The 24,598-nt window shown below is 45.5% G+C and overlaps 1 protein-coding gene across 1 annotated transcript in view; it reads left to right on the top strand.

The window, feature by feature from the left end:
- The window catches only part of kcnq4 (potassium voltage-gated channel subfamily Q member 4), a gene marked incomplete at its 5' end in the record, with an annotated part of 101,395 nt that overhangs the window by 32,588 nt on the left and 44,209 nt on the right, over positions 1-24,598 (top strand). The window lies entirely within an intron of this gene.

Here is a 24,598-nt window from a genome sequence, read left to right as displayed (position 1 = left end):
GGGGACGGGCGGAGGTGAATGAAGGGTAAGGATGATGTAGAGAGACAACAATGAAATGATTAGAGGGCAGTTCTTGATGCTAAAACCACAGCAGAAAGACCTACAGTACTCTTACTCTGAAAGTGTTGTTACCATAACTCAGAAAGTGTTACTATATCCCTGAAAGTGTTACGGTAACTCTGAGAGTGTTACAGTATAACTCTGAAATGTGTTCAGGTAAATTCAGGGATTGTATTTTGTGGTCATCGTCATGGCATACTTTTCTGCATTCACCCAGCAGGGGGAGCTGTTAAGGCTGACCGACACTCGGTCGAATTGGTTGGTTAGCTCAGATCTGTGCAGGAGGATGCTAAACGCACACCGGTCTTAGTAGTGGTCTTAGTAGTGGTGCCAGCTCACGGCAGAAGCATCTAAAGAGTTAAGTCTTAAAAAGACAAAAGAGTGGCTGCACACACTGATAGCCAAAGTGCAGATTTATTTATTTATTAGGACGCAGAGTAAAAACCAACGTTTCGGCAGTACAATTGCCTTCTTCAGGGTATATCATATATATATATATATATATATATATATATATATGGTTAGCTGAAATCGGCTAGCTGAAATCGGCACATTTAATTGAGTTGGTTCTACCATGAGAAGCCCTGGTTGACAATGGCAGATCTAAAAAGATCAAAGATATAATGTGTCGCCACTCGCAAAACTTGTAAGTCGTTATTTTCGGTGCTCAAAAGCATAACTCGGGCATTCGAGGCGCGCCCGGGTCAGGGATACGTCAACACATAGACGGGTGAGCCGAGGTTCGAACCTGTGACTGCTTCTGATGACAATGACCCGATGGCCTCCCACAGCCGGTCAGCCTTACAGCAAAGGGACAGTGGTGACAGCCAGGCCGCTGTGGTGTATTTTTAAGTGACGGCGACACAGAGGCGGGGCGCTTTGGGGACACGGTCAGACTATGTCGACCGCTCTAATAATATTTGCTCCTGCTGCGTGATCCTGCAGGAGCAGCAACCTGACGCGTGAGGCGTCGGGGCCCAAAATGGAGCGGATGACGTGGAATAATCGAGGTGATGAAATCACACTTCCTGCTCCGTCTGTTGAGAGAAAACACGGCCCTCTCTGCTTTACGGTTCACAGTTCACATTCCTTAGCTTTAACCGTTCCTGTATAGAAGGTTCCAAATGGACCCTCACAGGTCTGTAACTCTGAGAGTGGACAAATGGACCCTGTTGGGGTCCATTTAGTTCCATGTGTCCACTCTCAGTGTTATGGTGGTCCGTGAAAGATTATATGAGAACCACTGGTATTGTAATAGTATAGCAGACGTGAAGTCCACATAACAGAGCTCTGACAGTGGTGATGAAACCTTGGGTTCTGGAAACGGTTCCAAATGTGATGAAACGACAATGTTGGATCCGATTCCTCCGGTTCTGGATCCCAATTAACCCTATAGTTCACATGCAGTGACACAGTCGGGGAACCCATTTTGGGCAGGAACCCCTTTTGGTGTTGGCATTATGTTATGCTTTGGCTATTGAAAAATAGCAGATCTACAAGCTCGTGAGCTTGTAGGTCTGCTATTTTTGAAAAATCGAAGAACGACTGACATAGTAACATAGCTTTTCCAGAAAACTGTCAGGATGTAGAAGACATTTATAGAATCTGATCTCAGGTCAGAATGGGTTAAAGCTCTGCCTCTCTGGTTTAAAGTGTGTTCACAGTGACACAGTCTGGGGGGAAAGCACTGCCTCTCTGGTTTAAAGTGTGTTCACAGTGACACAGTCTGGGGGGAAAGCACTGCCTCTCTGGTTTAAAGTGTGTTCACAGTGACACAGTCTGGGGGGAAAGCACTGCCTCTCTGGTTTAAAGTGTGTTCACAGTGACACAGTCTGGGGGGAAAGCACTGCCTCTCTGGTTTAAAGTGTGTTCACAGTGACACAGTCTGGGGGGAAAGCACTGCCTCTCTGGTTTAAAGTGTGTTCACAGTGACACAGTCTGGGGGGAAAGCACTGCCTCTCTGGTTTAAAGTGTGTTCACAGTGACACAGTCTGGGGGGAAAGCACTGCCTCTCTGGTTTAAAGTGTGTTCACAGTGACACAGTCTGGGGGGAAAGCACTGCCTCTCTGGTTTAAAGTGTGTTCACAGTGACACAGTCTGGGGGGAAAGCACTGCCTCTCTGGTTTAAAGTGTGTTCACAGTGACACAGTCTGGGGGGGAAAGCACTGCCTCTCTGGTTTAAAGTGTGTTCACAGTGACACAGTCTGGGGGGAAAGCACTGCCTCTCTGGTTTAAAGTGTGTTCACAGTGACACAGTCTGGGGGGGAAAGCACTGCCTCTCTGGTTTAAAGTGTGTTCACAGTGACACAGTCTGGGGGGAAAGCACTGCCTCTCTGGTTCACAGTGTGTTCACAGTGACACAGTCTGGGGGAAAGCACTGCCTCTCTGGTTTAAAGTGTGTTCACAGTGACACAGTCTGGGGGGAAAGCACTGCCTCTCTGGTTCACAGTGTGTTCACAGTGACACAGTCTGGGGGGAAAGCACTGCCTCGGCCTCTGGTTTACTGTAAAGGGATGCAACACGTGGGCAGGCGGCCTTTCTCCCAGTGCTGGGAGAACCTCCCAGTGCTGGGAGAACCACCTCCCAGCACTGGGAGAACCTCCCAGTGCTGGGAGAACCTCCCTGCACAAGTGGCAGCAACGCTGCTCTTTTGCCTACTGTCCTGTTACTGTACGTACAGTATATGCACGCTGTGTGTTGACTTGACAGTAACAGATTTCCAAAGAAACGCAGCTCTTCAAAACCCAGTTATGGTTCTTTTAGTCTGTACGATTACATGTCTGTATACTTTCATGTGCATATTTTGATGCCAATACTTGTTTGATACTGTTTGATACTCGGCTTGTACATGCATTTATATATACCGGTAGTTGTATTTGTAGTTTTACATAAGCAGAAAAAAAAATCACACTTCGTGATTATCTCTTTCCGGCCAATAAAAATGTGTGACCTCATGTTTGTGTATATTCAAACATTGTGTAAACACAAACACTCGAAGCTAGTCATAGGTGGTGGTAGCAAAACAATGTTTGTGTTTACACAGACCCTGAAAGCTGTACATAGGGGGGGCTAGCGTCCCATAGGAGGGGGGGGGATAGCGTCCCATAGGAGGGCTGTACATAGGAGGGGTTAGCGTCCCATAGGAGGGCTGTACATAGGAGGGGCTAGCGTCCCATAGGAGGGTTGTACATAGGAGGGGCTAGCGTCCCATAGGAGGGCTGTACATAGGAAGGGCTAGCGTCCCATAGGAGGGCTGTACATAGGAGGGGCTATAGCGTCCCATAGGAGGGCTGTACATAGGAAGGGCTAGCGTCCCATAGGAGGGCTGTACATAGGAGGGGCTATAGCGTCCCATAGGAGGGCTGTACATAGGAGGGGCTAGCGTCCCATAGGAGGGCTGTACATAGGAGGGGCTAGCGTCCCTCAAACATGGCATACTTGGCATACATACTTGGCATATATAAAAATGGCATACTTCCACCACCACTCTTATCCGTCCCGTGCCCCCGGAGGAGGGTTTGGGGTGGGGGGGGTGGGGGGGGGCGGGGGTCTTCAAAGAGGGAACTCCAGGCTCGGGGGCCCATGGGGTCGCTACCATGGTAACCATCAGACAACACGGTGTGGGTGCCGCTGAGGGAGGCGCTGGGACGTGTGTTCCCAGGCTGATGTCTGTTGATAGTGTGGCACGGCCACTTGAAACAGTGCTGTTGACACGCCGTGGCTACACAGTGTGTGGAAAGTAGCTTAACCTATTCTGAACGGGAACCCATGTTGGTGTTAGCATCATGTTATGCTTTAGCTATTTAAAAATAGCAGATCTACAAGCTCATAGCGCGCCACCGAGTGGCTCGCTACGAGCTTGTAGGTCTGCTATTTTTTGAAAAATCAAAGAACGACTGACATTTTTAGAATCTGATCTCAGGTCAGAATGGGTTCATCAGACCAGTGTGTGTCCAGTGGAAACCTCGTATGAATCTGATCTCAGGTCAGAATGGGTTAAGTACGTTTACTGTAACTGCATTTGTACTTTACTTGAGCATGTCCAGTTTCCGGCACGTTGAAGTGTCCTTGAGCATAACGAAAGTACTGACTTTGTGCTACGTTTGTAATTGTAGCTATACCTAATGCTAACTAAGACATAAGAGCAGTGGTGTTTTATATATATAGTCTCTCTAAGCTTTTATTTTCCAGAGCAAGCAGTGAATGGTCATTCCTTAATACTGCTCTGGGACTGTGCATACCCCTCGCATGTTAATGTAACCATGAGATCATCAAACCAACCTGTGATGAGCATTCAGTATTGCCGTGTGTACACACACACACACACACACACACACACACACACACACACAGTACACACACACCCTCCACGTTAAGCCCATGTCAAGCAGCACCACAGCGTTCCTTAAAGACAGCACCGTAGTGGTTTGGGTGCCAGAGCGCTACCGCTTGGCTCGTTGAGCCTCATTAGAAAGTGTCAGCCAGGACATTTCAGTGCACTGTGTTCCCATCAGGGATGGGATGATCTGCTGACCACCGGCGTCGTGAGAGACCCTCGCTGTGGTTTCTCACACCCCCGTGTTCCCCCCCCCCCACACCCCCCACCTCCCTCCGATCCAATTTCATTACTAAAAAAAAATAAGTTCAAATGTCACCCCCGCCGTTGAGCTCTTATCCTCTTGTTGTTTCTCCATCCTGGAGGTTCCGCTATAATCCCCCCCCCCCCTCCACCCCCCCCACACAGCTCCCACCCACTCCCCCCCCCCCCTCCACCCCCCCCACACAGCTCCCACCCACTCCCACGTTACTGGAGCGTTCCACTTCTGCGTCCGCCAGAAAGGCGTTTTCAACAGACCATGACAAAGGTACGCATGGACCGTGATTATCAACGGTTGGGGGATAAATATTCAGTGACTAGGAAGGATACTTTAATTTAAAGGTATGGAAATATTAAAAAAAGAAAAGCTGTCGGTGGACGGATGTATTTAACCCATTCTGACCTGAGATCAGATTCATACGAGGTTTCCACTGGACACACACTGGTCTGATTAACCCATTCTGACCTGAGATCAGATTCTAAAAATGTCAGTCGTTCTTAGATTTTTCATAAATAGCAGATCTACAAGCTCGTAGCGCGCCACCGAGTGGCGCGCTACGAGCTTGTAGATCTGCTGTTTTTCAATAGCTAAAGCATAACATGATGCTAACACCAAAACGGGTTCCCGTTCAGAATGGGTTAATCTGGCAGTGAATGAGTTGAGGCCTGGCTGTCACACAGTAATGTATAAAGTGAGGATTGGGGCCACCAAATCCATACTCATGGGCTCCCCCGGGTGGAGAAACTAGAAAGGCAGGGAGATCCAGTGGTGGTGACCTTCTGATTACCAGGAAGCCTCTACAGACCCGGCTACTGTCACCCCATTGTGATAAGAAGGCTAGGGGGGGGGGTAGTTACTCTGTAGAAAGAGGAGATGACATGTAACACAGACACCCCCTCCCCTTTTAAACCTGTGATTATGTGTTCGGCACGCAACACTCTGAACCACCAAAGGCGCTCTGCTCGCTGCCCGGACGGTTCTGACCTATACCGGCGCGCCGCTCCAGCACCTGTCAGAAAATAATCTCTAATAAACAGACGTAAATGGAGCAGCAAGGCGCTCGGCAGGGCAAGGCGGCCATGCTGATACAGCACACAACATTAGTTAACTTAAGAACTAAAAGGCCAATGACTCCACTATATGTCTCCCTCTGTGGCATCAACAAAAGAGCAGTGCCTGCTGACACCAGCGGTATGGTCCCTCGTCCGTCACATCGCACGCACACACACACACGCGCGTTTGTTTTTCTGCCGCGTATAGTGGAGCTATAGCTTACCGGTGCAATGAGCGGTGAAATGTCAGTGTTATACGAGCGCACGGCTGAGTGGCGTGTGAAGTGGCGGCTCTCCTTTTATACAGAGGTTTTTTTCGTTCTTTTTTGTTTGCCGGTGCTAATTAGCTAGCGAGCGCTAACAATACCGTGGCTAAATGTCAGAGCTCTCTCAGCACCTCTCTCCTCCTCCTCGCCCCGATAGCATGACCCCCCCATCCCCCCCCCCCCATAGCCCTGAGCTTTACAGTCTGATGCCTGCTCAGCAAGCTCTGTTTGTGTGTGTGTGTGTGTGTGTGTGTGTGTGTTTACAATGTGCAACACACACACACACACACACACACACACACACACACACACACACACACACACACACCAATGGCAGAGGAATCCATGCAGGCCACCAACCTGCTCACCAGGAGCAGAGTTAGGGGTTCAGCGTCTTGCTCAAGGACACAGTGGGAGCCTGTAATCGAACCGGGAACCTTTCGAGTCCCAAGTGGCCACTCAAGGCTTGCAATTAGCAAACTTACACTAAGGAATGATATGGCATTCATAAAAAATCGCCATCCCTACCCCTAATACAAACTTCTGTGTGTCTGTGTGCACAGCACACAGACACACAGAAGTTTGTATTCAAAGTTCAAAGTTTGTATTCAAAGTTCAAAGTTTGTATTCCAGTATTCAAACTGGCCACCAGGCTTTCCAGCCTACCGGTAATAGTGTGTGAAGAATACTGTGATCCATTAATCTGGCTTCACTTTTCCATCATCAATTCCATTTTTTCCCATCATGGGGGAAGCATTTCAAAGCCACGTTAAAGCTCTTTTCAAACACCAAGAATTATGAGCAAACAACTCTTTGATGTGCACAGAAAGACATGCACGCGTGCCCGAGCGCGCACACACACACACACACACACACACACACACACACACACACACACACACACTGCTTACTTACTTGTTTAATGTAGTCCATCGTGTCTGGCGATGACAATCCTGCCTCTGCTATTAGTGAATCTCGCTGTGGTTGTAGAGCTCAATTTGTTTTGATCCAATTCTTAAAGAAGTGACTGGGGGTTTAGGTATAGGTACGGAACTGGCTTCACGTCTCCCTGTCTGCTGGTCCCTCCCAGTGAGCTGTGGCGATCCTCAAGGAAGCATACTAGGCCTCCTGCTGTTCCTAAACTATGTGAACGACATGACATCAGCAGTTTGTCTGTTCTTGTTCGCAGATGACTCTGCACTCCTGGTCTCGGGGAAAGCACAAATTGCACAATGGTGAAAAATCTGCACCTGGCTCGCTGATGACAAACTATCATTACACCTGGGCTAAAACCAAATCCATTCTCTTTGCGTCCCGAATTAACCTCCGCAAGGCCAAAGACTTGCACGGTCAAAGGGGGGTGACAATTTCATCACAGTGAAACAAGAAATTTCCTGACTTTGACTTGTATTTTTAGAGGAAAATCTTTCCAGTGAAAAAAGATGGAAACGGATGTTTCAGCCATGCCTCCAGATGGAGCATCAGGGTTAGGTTAATTTCATAGTGGAAGTCAATAGGGCTGTGACGGCGCTCGAATTTGGAGAAGTACGTCACCGATATATATACAGTAGATGGTAGATAGACTGATGTCATACAGTAGATGGTAGATAGAAGACTGACGTCACAGGCTGGCTACGTGACTGCTGTGATCCACATTGGAGACCACGTACGTCGTTCCCATGAGGATTGGCCACCGACATCCACATAACTGTGAGTGTTTGTGTGCGTGAGAGCCGCTCTGCTTGGCACTGTACGACCGCTGGAATGCAGGCGTTAAACCACGGCGGTCGTGGTGATTGTTTTGCAAAGTCAATGCTGGTTTTCTTTGACAGCGCTAAATGCCTCGGGGCCGGCCGGCCTGTGTTGCGCGCACAAGAATTTAATTCAAAGCACGATTCGAATTATGTCGACTGTCTGCTGACAATTAAAAATGGGTGTATAAGTGCTATCTGTTGGTTTAACCCATTTAGGCCTGATGTCGAAATAAATAAAAAAGTCTTCTGAAAGAATATATTATATTCAAAGATTTGTGCCACATTTTCACGATTTTTCAAGAATAGCAGACCTACAAGCTCGTGGCGCGCTATGAGCTTGTAGATCTGCTATTTTTCAATAGCTAAAGTATAACATAATGCTTTAAAATACCAAAAGGCGTTCCCACCCAAAATGGGTTAAATGAGTGGCTCTATATTTTGTTTAATCATTGCTGATGGTGGGGGTTTTTTTTTTCTCTCCATGGAAAAAGGGTATTCCGGTCTCTCCATCACTTTATTAAATAGAAAATAGAATTGTGTTCCTCCGCACGTATGACGCCATCCTGGAGAAAACCTGGAGTGTGTATCAGAGTTGACATGAGGTTGTGTCTATACTCTACACCCTCCTCAAGACCAAACAGTGGGGGTGTGCAGGGCAGGCACAGGGAATAACATGTAAAGGCAAACGACTAAATTGGGGAGAAAATGGTAAAAAGACCAATGCTGGATTGAACAGTATACGCTCCCTTTGGCAGAGAGCATAACATGTATGTATCCAGGTCCCACCGCGCGCGTATACTGCTTTGTATATGAGCAGTTTGAACTTGTAAGACGTGGGTCATTGATTGATTCCACGAAAATAAAGAACACATTTTGTCCCTTATCAACTCAATAAGGGACACATCATTTAGTTTCCTTCTTTCAAGGAACGGTTGGCAACCCTAAGGGCAGCAACAAAAAACACACTCCCTTGCCTGCTTTCCACCGGGAACATGGCTTGTGTTCATTGGAGCGCCCGGCCGAGACAAAATGCCAACCTCTGTAGTTTCACCTCTATGCCACCCAGATGCCCTTTTGGACCTAAATAAACCACTTTCCAACTGCCATGACCCCTATTATATCTTTCAATATATCTGACATTTTTTTAAACAGGGCTTACATGTTTAACAGCTTTGTATTAAGTATGTGAAGTGTGCATGTTGGTGCCATGGATTGTGTGTTGAAGAATGTGGCCGAACATGGCCAAACAATGGTCCGATAAATCAAACCCATTTCGACTACGTCACACACATGTTTGCAGACAAGAAGAAAAATGATACACAGGGACGACGGAGGCATGAGTTATGTCCGCTAGAAGTCGAGGTATTATGAAAGTTAACACAGGAAACCGTTCATTTGATTTAGTGTGGCGTTTTCTCCCCCCTGTTAGTGGTCTAATTACCTCACTGTGATAGGAGGAGGACAGTGGAATTTTTTTGTCTCATAAGTGAAAAATGCCGGGGCCCGGTCCGGAGCCAAAAGACCGCCATTAAAATCCCATTATAGGAAATGTCGCTTGAAAATTCACAGAGTTCTTCTCATAATTCACACTGTGCTTTAGCTTCTGGAGGAGCGGCCACGGCAGACGGAACAGCTTCTCCGTGTCAGACGGACAGATGGCGACATAATGATGGAATGAGGGAGCAATGGAGGTCTCACACCTGGACCTCTCTCTCTCGCTCTCTCTCTCTCTCTCTCTCTCTCTCTCTCTCTCCATGGGAGCCGAGACTTCTCACTCCGAATCACAATGAAACGTCTGTGAGCCAAAGGTTCACCAGGTGTGAGTTCTTAATGGGATCCCTGCATGGCCAATGAGACTCGTATGGCTTAAAACAGGGGTTTTCAACAGGTGGTCCGTGGATGTGGTCCCTGACCATGCATTTAGTAATGTAGGATGTGTTGATTCGTTTCCACTAGTTGAGAAACCGTGAACTGAATGACCTGGTGACCTATGGTGATGACCGTCCATGTAGTAGTCATTTACTGACAAGTTGCAGGTCAAAAAATGCAACCGAAAAAGGGAGTTAGAATCTCAGGAGGGGGAAATGCACCGGGTTGTCTGGTTGAGTCACCAGACTATTATTAGTAGTCAATGGACTATTGGTTGAGAAACAGTGTGTTACTCTATGTATACACATGGGATGCATAGCAAGTGTTACAGAAGCACATAATCTTAGCCCATATCCCCACCCAACACAACAACAGTGGTCCCCAGGTTGATTCTAAGTCAGGGTGGTATTCCCTCGTTCACAATCAAGTTGAAAACCTCGCTGGCTTAAAACATTAAACGTGCCCTCTATAACTAAAATTAGAAATGATGACAAAACACCTTCAAATATTAAATGTGTCTTAAGAAATAGTTTTTCACTCATTAGGGGCTGCTCCCATCCCATTAATATGAGCATTAAAGCAAAATACTTTTTAAAGTTTTTATTATACATTTCCGTGTATCAACTCGCGACAGGAGTTTTCCCCATTGAGTGAAAGATTAACTATTTAAAATAATATGTAATGTAAAAATGTACATTTGTAATTATAGTTCTAGAGGGCAAGTATAATTTATTTATTTAAGCATACGTGTTATTAGCCAGGGATCCTTTTAACGGGGGTGTGAGTGAAATGTTTTTGTTTTAGAAAAAAGGTTTTCTGTTTAAACGTGAACCACTTAAACCCTGTCCAGTGGTCTGTGCTAGGCCCTACACCCTTTACTCTCTATACCAAATATCTGAAAATAGATGATCTACACAAGGTGATAATGCATTGCCTTGCAACAGGTTTTGAGCTTGCAGATCTGCTATTTTGGCCGATTGTTCACCCCAGAAAGGGTTTAAGCTCTGCATTGCGATAGTGATCATTAAATTTCATAATGCACTGCACAGTGTGAAGCAAGCTTAATTCTTCCTTCTGGCTCAGTCAGGTTAGCCAATTCTATCTAATCAGGAGAAACTGTAGAGCTGGAGTGGCAGTGAGACCCTTAGTACTGAAAACTTTACTGCAATGATTACCATTACAATATAGAGTAATAGTATTACTGAACACTTTGCTGCAATGATTGCCATTACAATATAGAGTAATATTACATATTTAGCACTATAGTGTGGGGGTATCAGTGGCCACTTTGGACACAATTAACATGGCAGCCAACGTCTTTGACTTCATTACTATTGTGTGTGTGATGTCCTTGTGACGTCCCCACAAGTATAGTATAGTTTGAGAAACTGACTTTGTGAGCATAATTGTCCGGGCTCATATACAAGAGAAAAACATTGTTGTTTTTATAGATTCAAGTTGGGTATGCCTGATTTATCCCAGATCTTGCACTGTGCATGGAAATTGGTCTCAACAAGCTTACAAAGGAAAGGCATTTATACTTTTATTACATACTGACAAGTATAACATTTGTTACTGTGCGTGTGCGTAAGGCTGATGTTCTCAAGGCAGGCAGTGGCGGGGGCGTGACATTCTCCAGCAGGGGAAACTGTATCAATCTGGTGGGCATGCTGTTTGAAATGAATCATGAGCATGCGTGTGCTGCGCGCGCACACACACGCACACGCACACACACACACACACACACACACACACACACACACACACACACACACACACACACACACACACACACTCTGAAAACAGCATGACAGCACTGGTGGCAGACGAGCGCTGACCAGGGACAATTTGCAGTCGCACAATGCCCCAAGCGTGTGAATCTGTGTGTATTACTATACTTATGGAGGCCAAATGTCCCCAAAACTAGAATTTGAGAAGTAGACTTTCCTCACACGATAAAAGGGCTATTTTAGGGTAAAATTTAAAAAAAGCGTGTTACAGGAGCCTTATACAATTAGGAAAAGAAGGGTTAGTTCCTAGTGCTGTGGTTTTCCCGTGCGTCGCGACGGTACCGAGTCCCTCCTCTCCTCCTAGTGCTGTGGTTTTCCCGTGCGCCGCAACGGTACAGAGTCCCTCCTCTCCTCCTAGTGCTGTGGTTTTCCCGTGCGTCGCGACGGTACCGAGTCCCTCCTCTCCTCCTAGTGCTGTGGTTTTCCCGTGCGTCGCGACGGTACCGAGTCCCTCCTCTCCTCCTAGTGCTGTGGTTTTCCCGTGCGCCGCAACGGTACAGAGTCCCTCCTCTCCTCCTAGTGCTGTGGTTTTCCTAAAGTTTTCAAATAAATGTAGTGGAGTAAAAGTACAATATTTGGATCTGAAATAGTAGTAGAAGTAAAACTATTTGAAATTGGAAATACTCAATTATAAAGTACAAATACAAACCCGGTCATTGCGACCCATGTTTTTTTTTACCAATGACCAAAGCTTCTAGGAACATCTTTGAATGCAGATTGTGGCCCCTAGATGAGTCACAGAGACTACATTTGTGTTCTACCCATCGCTGGCAGCCTGAATACAAAATAAATAAGAAAAAAAGGTCATAATTTTAGCATACTATTGCTTATAGCAACTTTAAGTAAATGTGCTTAGTTACTTTAATTATTTGACTTGACTTTTGACATCAGTGTCTGCAATTATCCAGCCGATGTGTGCATTATTATAGGTGAACATTTTTGTCAGAATGTTTGAAGACGGCTTAAAGAGAAAGCAGTGCAGTGCACAATCAAGTTAACTCGCAAAAGCGATTAAACAGATTATTTGTGTTTTTTTTATTAAGTAAATTCTTCTCAAATAGAAACTTGGATCAAACACGCGTTTTTCAAATCGATTAGGAAAATCCTTATGTTTTACAAAACATTGCTCGGTCTCGGACTCTCCAAAGTTATGGGCTCAGCATCGCAACCGTAAAAATGAATCATGGCTCGGTCGGGCTCTGCTCTCCTCAGAACAGAAGTGCCCACTCAGCTGCTTTGCTTTCTTGGTGAAAAAGCACTTTTAGTTTCTTATCTGTTTAGTGTGTGTTTCCCCCCCCCCGTGTTCTTGCCTGTTGTGGGTCCCTTAGTCCATTTTGGGCGGGAACCCCTCTTGGTGTTTTAAACTATTGAAAAATAGCAGATCTACAAGCTCAAAGTGAAAATGTGGCACAAATCTTTGAATATATATTCTTTCAGAGTGAACGTTTTGAACTCAAATCTTTTGCGAGGTTTCCTGGAACAACATATTTTCAGATGGGGGGGGGGGGGGGTCCGTGGCCAAATACATATAGTTTCTGGGGTCCTTGACATGAAATATTGAGCACCACTGACATACAGTAGAAACATACTGTAGGTATTTCAGAAAAATGTCAGGATTTAGAAGACCTGTTTTAAATGTAGACGTCAGGCCTAAATGGGTTAGGTAACAGAGTCAGGAAAGCAGCCCTACACGTCGTCGGAGCCCAGCTATAGCTCCGCTGGCTGTCTACCGGCGCTTTGCACATTTCGCCTGCAGTTGCTATTTTAAGTCGACAGAAGCGCTATTAATATCTTTTCTACTGTTTCCACCTTTCTCCGTCTCGTTCTCTTTCTCCCCCCCCCTCCCCCTTTTCTTCCACCTCTTACGGTGTGACTGTATGCTTGTTAACTGAGTCCTCGACCTCTCCTCTCTGCTCCTGCTGACTGTACCTGATACCACGTAATTGTGCTGTAGTGTAGGCCTACCTTAGATAAAGTACAGTGAGAGAACCTCTTCTCGTGTGTGTGTGTGTGTGGTTCCACAGTGACGTAGAGCGGTCTATTTGATATAGTTTCAAGGTGTTTCTGTCTCTGCTGTAATGTCCTAAATTGCGTCTATAAATAGGCCTCCATCCTATGGCCTGGGCTGAGCTGTCTCTGGTTGGTCCTCGTGTTTGGACGTGTTTACCTACATCTGCCCGCCCTCTGCAGCGAAGGGAGACGCACGCGCGCACACACACACACACACACACACACACACACACACACACACACGTTCAATAAGAATCGGTGTGGGCTGTGCTTGATGTTTGTGTGTGTGTGTGTATATGTATACAGGTATTTGTTGTATTTGCGTGTTTGAGCAGCTGGCCCACATGGTGTGCGGCTCGCAGGTCAATGTCTGAAAGCGAGAGCGGCATTGATCGGGGCTGGCGCCGTACGCATGCACGCACGCAAGCACGCATTCATGGATACACACGCACACACACACACACACACACACACACACACACACACACACGGGGCAGGTAGACATGATCCCTGGGACCTTTCACGTCACGTGTAAGTTCATCCCTCGCCCGCTCATTTCTTTTTTTTCTCGCCTCCTTTTCCACATATATAGCTCGGGACGACTCTATTTCCCTTTGTCTGTCTGCCACCCTCCATTTATCTTCTCATCTTTACTTATTTCTGTCTCCTCCGCACGCACATGCACACACACGCGCGGCAACGCAGGCACGCACACACACACATATCTCAGGTCCCCTCTCTCTCTCTCCCTCTCGCTTTGTGTAACTGATAGCTGCTTTATCATCCAGTGCTGATGGAATCAGGAGGTCCAGACTCTATGCCGCAAGGTGCACGAACACTGACCAGCAGCATGCATGGCAGCCTGAAGCCTGAGTTAAGGCTCAATCATAGTCTGGACTTTCGGTGGTGAGGTGACCACCGCTCCGGTGGTGAGGTGACCACCGCTCCGGTGGTGAGGTGACCACCGCTCCGGTGGTGAGGTGACCACCGCCCCGGTGGTGAGGTGACCACCGCTCCGGTGGTGAGGTGACCACCACTCCGGTGGTGAGGTGACCACCCTCCGGTGGTGAGCTGACCGGTTTGCTCTTCACCGCGGCTTGTGACGTCATGTTGTAGTTCGGTGGTCACCTCACGACCGAAAATCCAGACTATATGTATGAGCCTTAATTTAGACTGGGTTGCGGGTGGGTGAGTGCATGTCACGACACCTGCGTGCAACCGAGTATTAATAAAGAAAAGTTAAAAAAATATGTGGCTAAATAATAAATGTGCCGAATCCAAGCAAGTTCTCTACCATCAGAAAAAATGTTTTAGACTCCATGCGACTCTGCTTTGAGTGCTGACAGTAGTGGTTTCAAACCTTTCCATGATGTCAAGGACCCCCAAAATATATGTGTTTGGCCGCAGAAACCCCCCCCATCTCAAAATATTTTGTGCGTGGGACTCTCAGAAGTGGAAATGTTTGTTTAAATGTTTGGTTAAAAAAGCAGATCTACAAGCTCACAGCGTGCCAAAGTATAACATGGTTAAATGGTTTTTAAAAAAGAAAGAAGGTATGACTAATTATTCTGGGGAACCCCTGGAATCCAAGGACCCCTGGGGGTCCCCAAAACCACTACATTAGACCACAGTTAACACTGGAACTGCGATTTTACCACCTGGATCTAATTGGGGGAATAAAACAAAAAATATTCTTAAGAAAAATACAATAGACCTCGACTTTGTCACCCGTCGCACATGACGTTCACATTGGTGTCATCCGTGGTGGTGATCTGCTCGTTAGAAAACCGCCCAGGTGCAAAAGACAGAGATGAACTTGAGCATCAAGGCAATGCGTTGTGTGACCTCACCAAAGTTTGTTTCCACAAGAAGCGTGCTGCAGCAGAGGAACCACACTACGCCCTTTCATCACCTGCAAATGTGCACGCACAGCAGATGCAGAGTGGATGTACATGCGGATGATGCGGGGAATGCATGCACAGAGGCCAAAAACAATCGCATGTACAGTAGGCTAGACATCGTGCGTGCGTGTGTGTGTGCACATCCTGCCATAGGTCACATATTGCATATGAAACCATTTGATTAGACCCAATTAGATGTGGTTAGGCATGTATTTATTTGTATTTGAAATGATGTTTAAGTTACTATTAAACACCTATTGAGCACTACTGCTTCCCCATGACAATGTGAGATCTCTCAGCTCTCCTGGCTTTTGACATCTGAAACATTTTTCTAAATATGAATTTAAGCACATTCTACTTCTTTCAGTCATGCTAGTGATAATCTAGGGCTACAAACAAAGGGTGACAGCCTTGACTCGATATTTTTTATTTTTTATAAATAAGTTGTTTTAAAAAAAGCATTTAAGAAGATGTGTGTGTTGTTTTTTATTTTTAACTTTTATTCTTTATTATATTTATGTAATTAATGTACAGTACAACGCCTTTTTAACTCTTCTTTTGAAAAGTATTTATAAACGGTCACTGTCTCTGCTATAGGGTTAGTTTGGTTATGTTTAAGGTTAGCTTAAGGGTATGAAGGCAAATCAATGCAATGTCCCCAAGACGAGTTTGCAAAACCAGCGTGTTTGTTTGTGTGTATTAGTGAGTGTGAGTGTATACTACACGCACGCACGCCAGTGTTGTTTTTGGCAGCAAGTTTCTATTTTAGTTTTAGTCAGTCTTTGGAATAGTGTTAATTTAGTTTGTCACATTTTAGTCACCCGGAATGTTTTAGTGTTAGTCTAGTTTCAGTCGACTAAATCTACAGTTGATGTAGTCGACTAAAATGCATTTTGGCGGGCCTTGATGCCGTCGTAATGGCAGATTTTACATATGCTGAAAATAGCAGATCTACAAGCTGACAACGTGTCGTGTGTAAAATGACTTACACTGGATCTCTTGTCCACTAGTCCCTTCCTAAAATTTTAGTCTAGTTTTTATTTGACGAACAAAATTGTCAGTATATTTACTAGTCTTAGTTTTAGTCATCATAGCTTAGTTTAATTTAGTTTCCATTTAGTTTTCGTTAGTGAAAAAAGGTAGTCAACGAACATTTTTCGTCTTAGTTTTAGTCGACGAAAACAACACTGACGCACGCACATGCACGCACACACGCACATGCACACTGCGGTATAGGAGGGTCATATAGATCCATCACCAGCAGCAGGCAGCAGCTGTGCTCTGTCTGTCTATCAACACTACAAATATTTTCACAGTCTCACAGTTTAGTCGTAATGTGAGACGGAGGGTTTTCACTTATGTGCATTTACAGGAAAACAACACGGCTGTAAAAGCTCGGTGCCAGGCCTCCATTAAAAGCAATCTGGATGCACTGTAATCCCCTTTATTCACTGTCTGCCCGAACCCCCCACCCCACCCCACCGGCAGCGTAGCGCTGATGGCCCTCTGGAGTTTTGACAGGCCCTTCCTCGGCCAAATTGCAGGGATGGAAAGTAACTAAAGTACATCCACTCAAGTATAGTACAGTCTTTCTTGAGGTATGCTACTACTACTGTATGTACTTTTCTTGAGTATATTTCCAATACTTTTACTACTACTCCACTACATCTCAGAAGGCAATAAGTACTCGTTTTACTCCACTGCAAAAATTCTAGTTAGATTTAGATTATTTCAAAACATACATTAACCACTTCAGCCCTGTATACATTTTGGCCATTTGAAAAATGACTGATCTACAAGCTCACAATGCGTCACAATGCGACACACTGTGAGCTTTTAGATCTGCTATTTTCCAAAGATTTTAAAACTTGAAATGGGACCTTCTGTAAAACTTAAACATTTTACTTTTGGTACTTTTACTACAACTTGATGCCAATACTAGTGTACTTTTACTCAAGCAGGTTTTGAATTCTGGACTTTTACTCGTAGTATTTATAATATTGCAGTATTGATACTACAGTATGTGAGTACTTTTTCCACCGATGCCAAATTGTACTCTCCTCTCCTCTCATCATCGTGCACTTAATGCTGTACCACACACTGCAGGGCTGCATGATATCAGGAAAACATGCAATGAGGATGACATTGTTGAATATTGTTTGAGACATACGGGTATTTTGGGGCGCCATTCCTTCATGGGGTGAAAACGACACAGTTTACCATTGGAATTGCATTAGGGAACATACACATTTTATGTTTAGTTTTTCTCCTTCGTTATAGCGAAAACACATGGTGAAGTATTGTTGTGAAAAAATTGCAACAACCACTAATGCTGTGAACAACAAAAACGGGAGCACGAAATATTATGAACTTTCCGCAATTCTGCCAATAACCATATTCTTTGAGCCACGCAGCCGAGATTTTGTATGTGTAGTAAGAAGAATTGTGATGACGATATGACAATCATGTTAACACAAAATACCTGCGGATCACGCTATTCCCCACTTGTTATTTCAAGCACCCTAACGACTTTTCCGGTCTTTGCCGATAGCAGGCAATGAGTCGATAGATAAAAGGTGGGCGCAAGAACGTTGTTGTTGGACGACATCAACTGGCGATATCCAATCAAATTCATGTGTTGCTTTGTTTACCCTCCATGCTAAATAATTCGAATAGCAAATCTACAATCTTAAAATGCATCGCACTGCGACGCTTTTTAAGCTTGTGGATCGGCTATTTTTGCTACGACAGAAATATGCAATGTGGCCCTCTGGAGTGAGTGTGGAAATATAGTGGCCCTCTCCATTTTAATCGATTTACGAAATCGCATTACATGCCTATAGTAACACCTGTACCCACTTTAAGCATCGGACTCGTGTACATCATTTAACGTACGGTGTTGCATTTCACATTCTCTCTGCTTTCAGCTGCTTTCTCTCTCTATCGTCTAGTTTCTGCACTTTGCATTTGTGTGTCTTGTTCCAGCTGCCCCTCCTCGTGTCCCGGGGAGACAAACCGCACTCTGTCAGGTTTTGGGAGAAAAGGTTTGACCTGCAGCGCACCGTACTGTACAGAAGCACTGTGTGCATTACTGGTTTCTAATTCCTGGAAACAAGTTGGCAAATGCTGACTGGTCTTACAGTAAACCTCCTTTAGCAGGAGGACAGGAGACACACGGTGCATTTATCCACCGCCGGTGTATCATGTCTTTATCGACTCGATAACAATGCGCGTCTTCATTTGAAATGAAACGAGCGTGACCTTTTTGGGGACTGTTTGTTGCTCCTCCTCGTTTTGAAGAGTGCTTACTGTGAAAGGTTTCCTAATCTTAATCCCCTCCCTGGGGGTTAACAGGTTTGTTTCTGTATAGACGTGGCGACAGACCGGGAAGGTACTGTGGTCAGACAGACTGACAGTACGGTGTCCTCATCTCCGCCTCCATGCTGGGGTGGGGTTGGGCCCGGCCACTGGCGCTGCCCCCCAGCGGCCCACTTATAGTGAGACACAGCGGACACATGTGACTGGAGATGGGGCGGCAGTGGCTCAGGAGGTATAGAGAGAGGCCCCGTGGGAACCAGTTGGATCCCGGTTGGCTCCCCCAGAGTTGGTTAGATATAGATATAAACATAGATTTAGATAGAGATATATATTTTTATACATTTGAAAACTTGTGAAATGGGACATACTGTATCTTCACAATGAGTAGCCTACATTTTGAGACAAATGCCTTTGTACATTTACTCAAGTAAATTTGGAATTCCGGACTTTCAGTACATTGCACTATTGTTACTTTAAAAAAAATATATAGCACTTTTTCCACCACTTGAGAGAGAGAGAGTGTTTGAGGGAGAGAGAGAGAGAGAACGCTGACGTGACGGTGAAATGCAGAAATGTATTTATCGGCCGCGCTGCGGCTGCGGTGTAGATAACCCATAAGTCAGTGCCTCTCATCCTTGACGTATGGCTCTAAAGTGATGGCTAATGACGTTTGATGCTCGGGGGATGCCGATAGAGCGAGCATCATTCATCAGGGATATTTACATTTCCTCTCTCTCTCTCTCTCCCCCTCTCCGCATCCCACCGGGGGCTCCGCGGGAATCGATCGATGGCGCGCTAGCTCACCTATAGTACGCTTTAACCGGGTTGGTTTTTTTGTGCCATTACACAGGCAGATCAATAAGCGCTCCTCCTCCTCCTCCTCCTCTTCGGCTCGCCCCTCAACCAGATGCCGCCTCGTCTTCTCGTCCTCGCCGGTTCTCTCCTCCACATCCCCGCAGTGCTGATTTGGTAGATTTCTATACGGACACCGTCACAGTCCTAATTGACATTTCCCCCGAAATGAGGGCCGGTGGGTGGGTGTGGGGTGTGGGGGGGAGGCCAAAATTGTGTGCCCTCAGCAGAAATTTGACGCTTTGTCACACATGGGACTAAATATCTCTTTACTGCCCTCATCTTTGTTCTGACCCCTACATTATGTGTTTCTGTTTGTCACACTGCGGCTCTCAAACCAACACAATTATTTGGTCACAAACCCGCATTTGTGTTTGTTTCCAAAAATATAGCATTTTCTTTTAGATTACTTTCAGATGTTTTGAGAATAGCCGATTTTTTTTACAGCTGGGGACCCCCATGGAACCCCCCACCAAGGACACATGGGAGTCCCGGGACCCCCACTATGAGGATGACTAAGGGCGACTGTGGCTCAGGAGGTAGAACAGGTCGTCCAATGATCCATGGGTCGGCACCGGCGGTTCGAATCCCGGCTCCTCCTGTCTACATGTCGAAGTGTCCTTGGGCAAGACACTGAACCCCAAATTGCTCCCGATGTGCTGGTTGGTGCCTTACATGGCTTCTGCCGCAATCGGTGTATGAATGTGTGTGTGAATGGGTGAATGTAATGCACAATCTATGTAAAGCGCCTTGGATAAAGGTGCTATATAAATGCACCATTTATGACTGACGTACTGTAGCAATTGCATTTGAAGGGTGTTGTTGTCACAGTTTCTTGCTGCCTACTGTGAGGTCAAACCCTGAATGTTCATCTTGACAAAGTGTTCGAAGAGTTTGGGTCTAAAATGAGAAATTTCCAATTTCCAACAAAAGTCACAACGACAGCATGAAAGTAAAACTCATTTTGGATTATTGATACTGATGGCATTTGCTGATTGCAGACTGTTGTTTAGTGATATTGTGCGTATATACTGTAGTGGCATCACCGTGGCCCAGTGCTTTGAGTGACAACACTCACTGTGTGGAAAATTCACCCCTCCTGTCATTATAATGTGTTCTATCAAACTGTGCTTCGGTCACTCACTGTTTATGTTTTGGAATTGTCCCCACATACTGTAAGAGTGGCAGAAATGCTCATAATCTGAGCAATATCACAGCATGAGTTTAAAGCCTACAGTATGGATAGAACCTGCCTCAGATTCAGTGGTGGAAAGTAACATACAGAAGTATACTGTACTTATGGTGCTTTTATTTTACTTGATTATTTCTCTTTTTTCCACACATAATACTTCTACTCCAGTACATCAAATTTTTATTCCGCTACATTTATTTGAAGTTTTTCGTTGTTAACACAGATGTAGATTAATAATACAAAACAAAACATACGTTAACCACCAGCACTACTTTAATGTATGTGACGCGGTTAATTTAATTTAATTTAATTAAGGTGCTCAAGTAAAACTTTTAATGCAGACTTTTTACATTTAAAGGAGTACTTTATTCAAGTAAAAAAAATACATCCGAGTCCTTCTTCCTCAGCTGCTCAGTTAGAGTGTGAGATAAGATTGCATGTAAAAATGCAATGTCCCCAGAAGTAATTCTCACAGAGCTGCGTGGATGTGTGAGCTGTGTGTGTGTGAATGGTGGCCTGCCTGTGGCCTGTGGTCTGCAGACGATGTGGTCTGGGTGGGAGGAGGAGGAAGGGTTACAGACTAGTCATACGATACCCACCAGAACTCCACTTCAACACAACACAATGTGGCTGCATTCTATTCTATTTACTCATCTAGAGAATCTGATATTTGGACTAGAGCCGAGGGGCGCAGTCAACTCGGTTAAGCCTGAGTTGCACTTAATTGCACACAGGTGTCGCCTCACACCAAAAATAGCTGATCGAGCTCGCAGAGCTGCTGTTTGTGATTGTGTGACACGTAGGGTTGGGATTCGTTAGGATTTTAACGGTTCCGAATCCTTCCCGGATCCCTCTTAACGGTTCCGGTTCCTAACGGTTCCCTTAACGGATCCCAATATTATTTTTTCCCCTTTTTTTCTGACATAGATTATGCTTATATTATAACTAACCTAACCAAGTACATAATAAACACAAATTAATTAATTCAATTATTGAAAATGCTCTTTACAATTATGAGGTGGCACTATTATTTTAATTTCACCACCACCAGCTAGCCACCACAACAATATCATTGTTGCAATTTGTACTGTATATTGCAATTTGTACTGTATAGTAAATATACAGTACATAGACATTGCAATAATAATATTGTTGTGGTGACAAATGTTGTCTTTAATGTTCAGATTAATTTAATATGAAGGACCCCTTACCCTAATGGAAACAAATAGTGCTTTCTTGGATTATAAAATCCTCTTAGCAGACCTTGTATTGAACTGTAGGCTACGTTCCTGTGCTTTTTTCTGCAAACTCTTTATAAAGTAATCAATCTATGGAGGTATATGCACCTAAACGCTGGGCTCAACAGTCACGCGATTAATTTAGAGACAAATCAAAAGCATTGATAGTGATATTTAACGTGATTCATATAATATCAGACAGAAGGACGTCGAGTCATTGGCGGTCTAAATTAACACCATTAACAACAGTTGTAGGCTACAACACGCCTAATGAAAAGCTCTGTAGAAGTTTAGTAGTTTTTATTTTCTATTACGTTACTAGCCTGGGGAAAGTGAACGAGCCTTGCATCATCCTCGTCCCCCGCCGGCTGTGGTGGAGCTGCGGGGAGTGCAGGCACGGCTTTCCGCATGGCTCTCAAACGCGATGTGCCTACTGTAGATTATTCTCGTGAGTTGTGGACTCGTGTAGACATATTGATTTTGAGAACTCGTGGACGTGGTGCAACTGGTAGCCTACAAGTTGCAACAACCTTTGCAGGGAACTATAGCATCGCATTTATTGCACGTTGCGTGCTCAGCCTCAGTCATTTCCCTCTCTGTTAACCACACTATGGAGATCTCTTCGACATACTGTCCCACTCGCTCCGCGGCGGTCGCTGAAAAGCTAAAAAGTGGGCGTATCCTCCCCGACCCCACTCTCTCATGTAGGTGGGGTGACGTCACCACAGGCTCTGCTTGCATGCATGCGCAGACACAGCGGAGCTAAATGACGACTGATGAGAACCGTTTGGGGAACCGTTAATACGAAAACGATGGAACCGGCTCCGGATCCGCAATGTCGGAACCGGGTCTGAAATGGACCCGGTTCCGAATCCCAACCCTAGTGACACGTAGCGTGCAACCGCGAATGAAATCAAGGGTTTCCTTTCCAGCGCGTCTTTGTCGTCGAGCGTCTAGCGGATCCGAACACGGTATAGGCCCGTGCTCGGACAAGGGAAGCCGGGCGGGGAGGGTGATGATATTTGTCAATGCACATACTATACTCCTACCTGTCAGCGAGTGTTGGGCGGGAGGAGTAGAACGGAGGTCCTCCCAGTGGGGGCTCCTCACTGGCAGCTGAGCCAGTATGTATATCACGGCAGCACACAGAAACATGTGTATGGGAAGGAATCAATTGGCATAACGACAAAACGAAGGATGAGAAAATAAAACAAATCAAGGATTAAACTTTCTTGCCGTTATGGATTATTGTTGTTACTGTACGTGAGTTTTAATTTTTATTTATCTCTTTACAGTTATGTTCTATAGGTACAATATCTATCCGAGCCAGGAGGCGGCGTCAGAATGGTCATATAAAAGGTGATTTGTCAGCACGGCTCACCGGTTCGGCAACACCCACCCGTCACCTGTCACCGTCGAGAGAGGCGACGAAACAAAGATGTCACTCCCGCCTAATCTTGTGGAAATATAGACATTGCTCCGAGTTAATTGAGGGGAAAAAAGACAGACGTTTCACAGTCAGCACATTGCAGAGCTGATGGACGACCTGTGGGCGTCCGTATACTCGCAAATGTCTCGTCCTCCTGGGTGTGTCCGTGCGTGCGTCGTCTCGTGCACAGTGCTCTGCTCTCCCGGAGCGGACAAGGCAGCGAGTTACACACTCAGTCTCACACAGTATGAGTATGTTTTCTCACCCAAGACACTGTTGTGTGTGTGTGTGTGTGGTCATGCCGCTGATGCCTGCGTGCATGTGTCCCCCTCGCTGTCTGTGGTTGTATTTTATTTTTAGCAGCGTCATCATGCCATCTGTCTAACAAACCTATAGCCAGGCGGGCAGACAGACTGGAGGAGCGATGACTCGCTCATCCACTCTCCTCTCGGCTTGCACATGTGGCAGCAAATACAGTAGTATTTACGGAGGCTGACTGGTAGTTTGATCTAGTGAATGGTTTCTTTCTTTTCTTTTCTTTCTTTCTTTTTCTTTCTTTCTTTCTTTCTCACCTGCAAGTTGAATTGAAACCTATCTGGCTTGCTGCTCACTTGAACCCTATATACACTTTGTTGACTGGCTGAATCTATTTGCAGAAATTCTGATATAGTTTCATGAATGGAAATAACAAACAAACTTTTGCAGAACGTTGTACGAGGCAGAATTACAGACTTGTCTGTAGTAGCATTGGAGCATTGTGGAGGAGTTGTCTGTCCAGACAGTCCAATGCAGGCTATAGACTATAGAGAGACGTGCGGGCCAGACACACTGACCCCACAGCTTGAAATGAAACGTTACACCGTCAGTCGGCAACTAATATGTCAATGAAACCTCACGGTATGTATAGTATAGCCACAGATGTACAGTGTAGTGTAAACGCACGCCAAGCATTTTTCCATACTGCGTGTACGTCACAGAGACATACTGTATAGACCGCAGACGGAGGCGAGCCACACTGGATTTATTCTAATTCATTTGATGGAGAGTTTCGCTCCGTGCTCCAGAACAACTCCCTGGAGACACAACAGCAACAGGAGAATAGCTGAGAGAGAGAGAGAGAGAGGCACAGTACAATCATGAGTGTGAATTTGACACTACATTTTACTGTCCTTTTCACGCCTCCTGGACATCCAAAGAACACAATTAATCTGTATCCCAAGTCCATTTAGCTGCAGGGCGACAACGGGTACTATTGTAATGAGGTTTGCT

Source organism: Protomyctophum bolini (genome assembly GCF_963924005.1).
Source record: "Protomyctophum bolini genome assembly, chromosome: 17".
Lineage (NCBI taxonomy): Eukaryota > Metazoa > Chordata > Actinopteri > Myctophiformes > Myctophidae > Protomyctophum > Protomyctophum bolini.
Note: the sequence above shows the minus strand (reverse complement) of the source record. Positions and strands in the feature narration are given on the sequence as shown.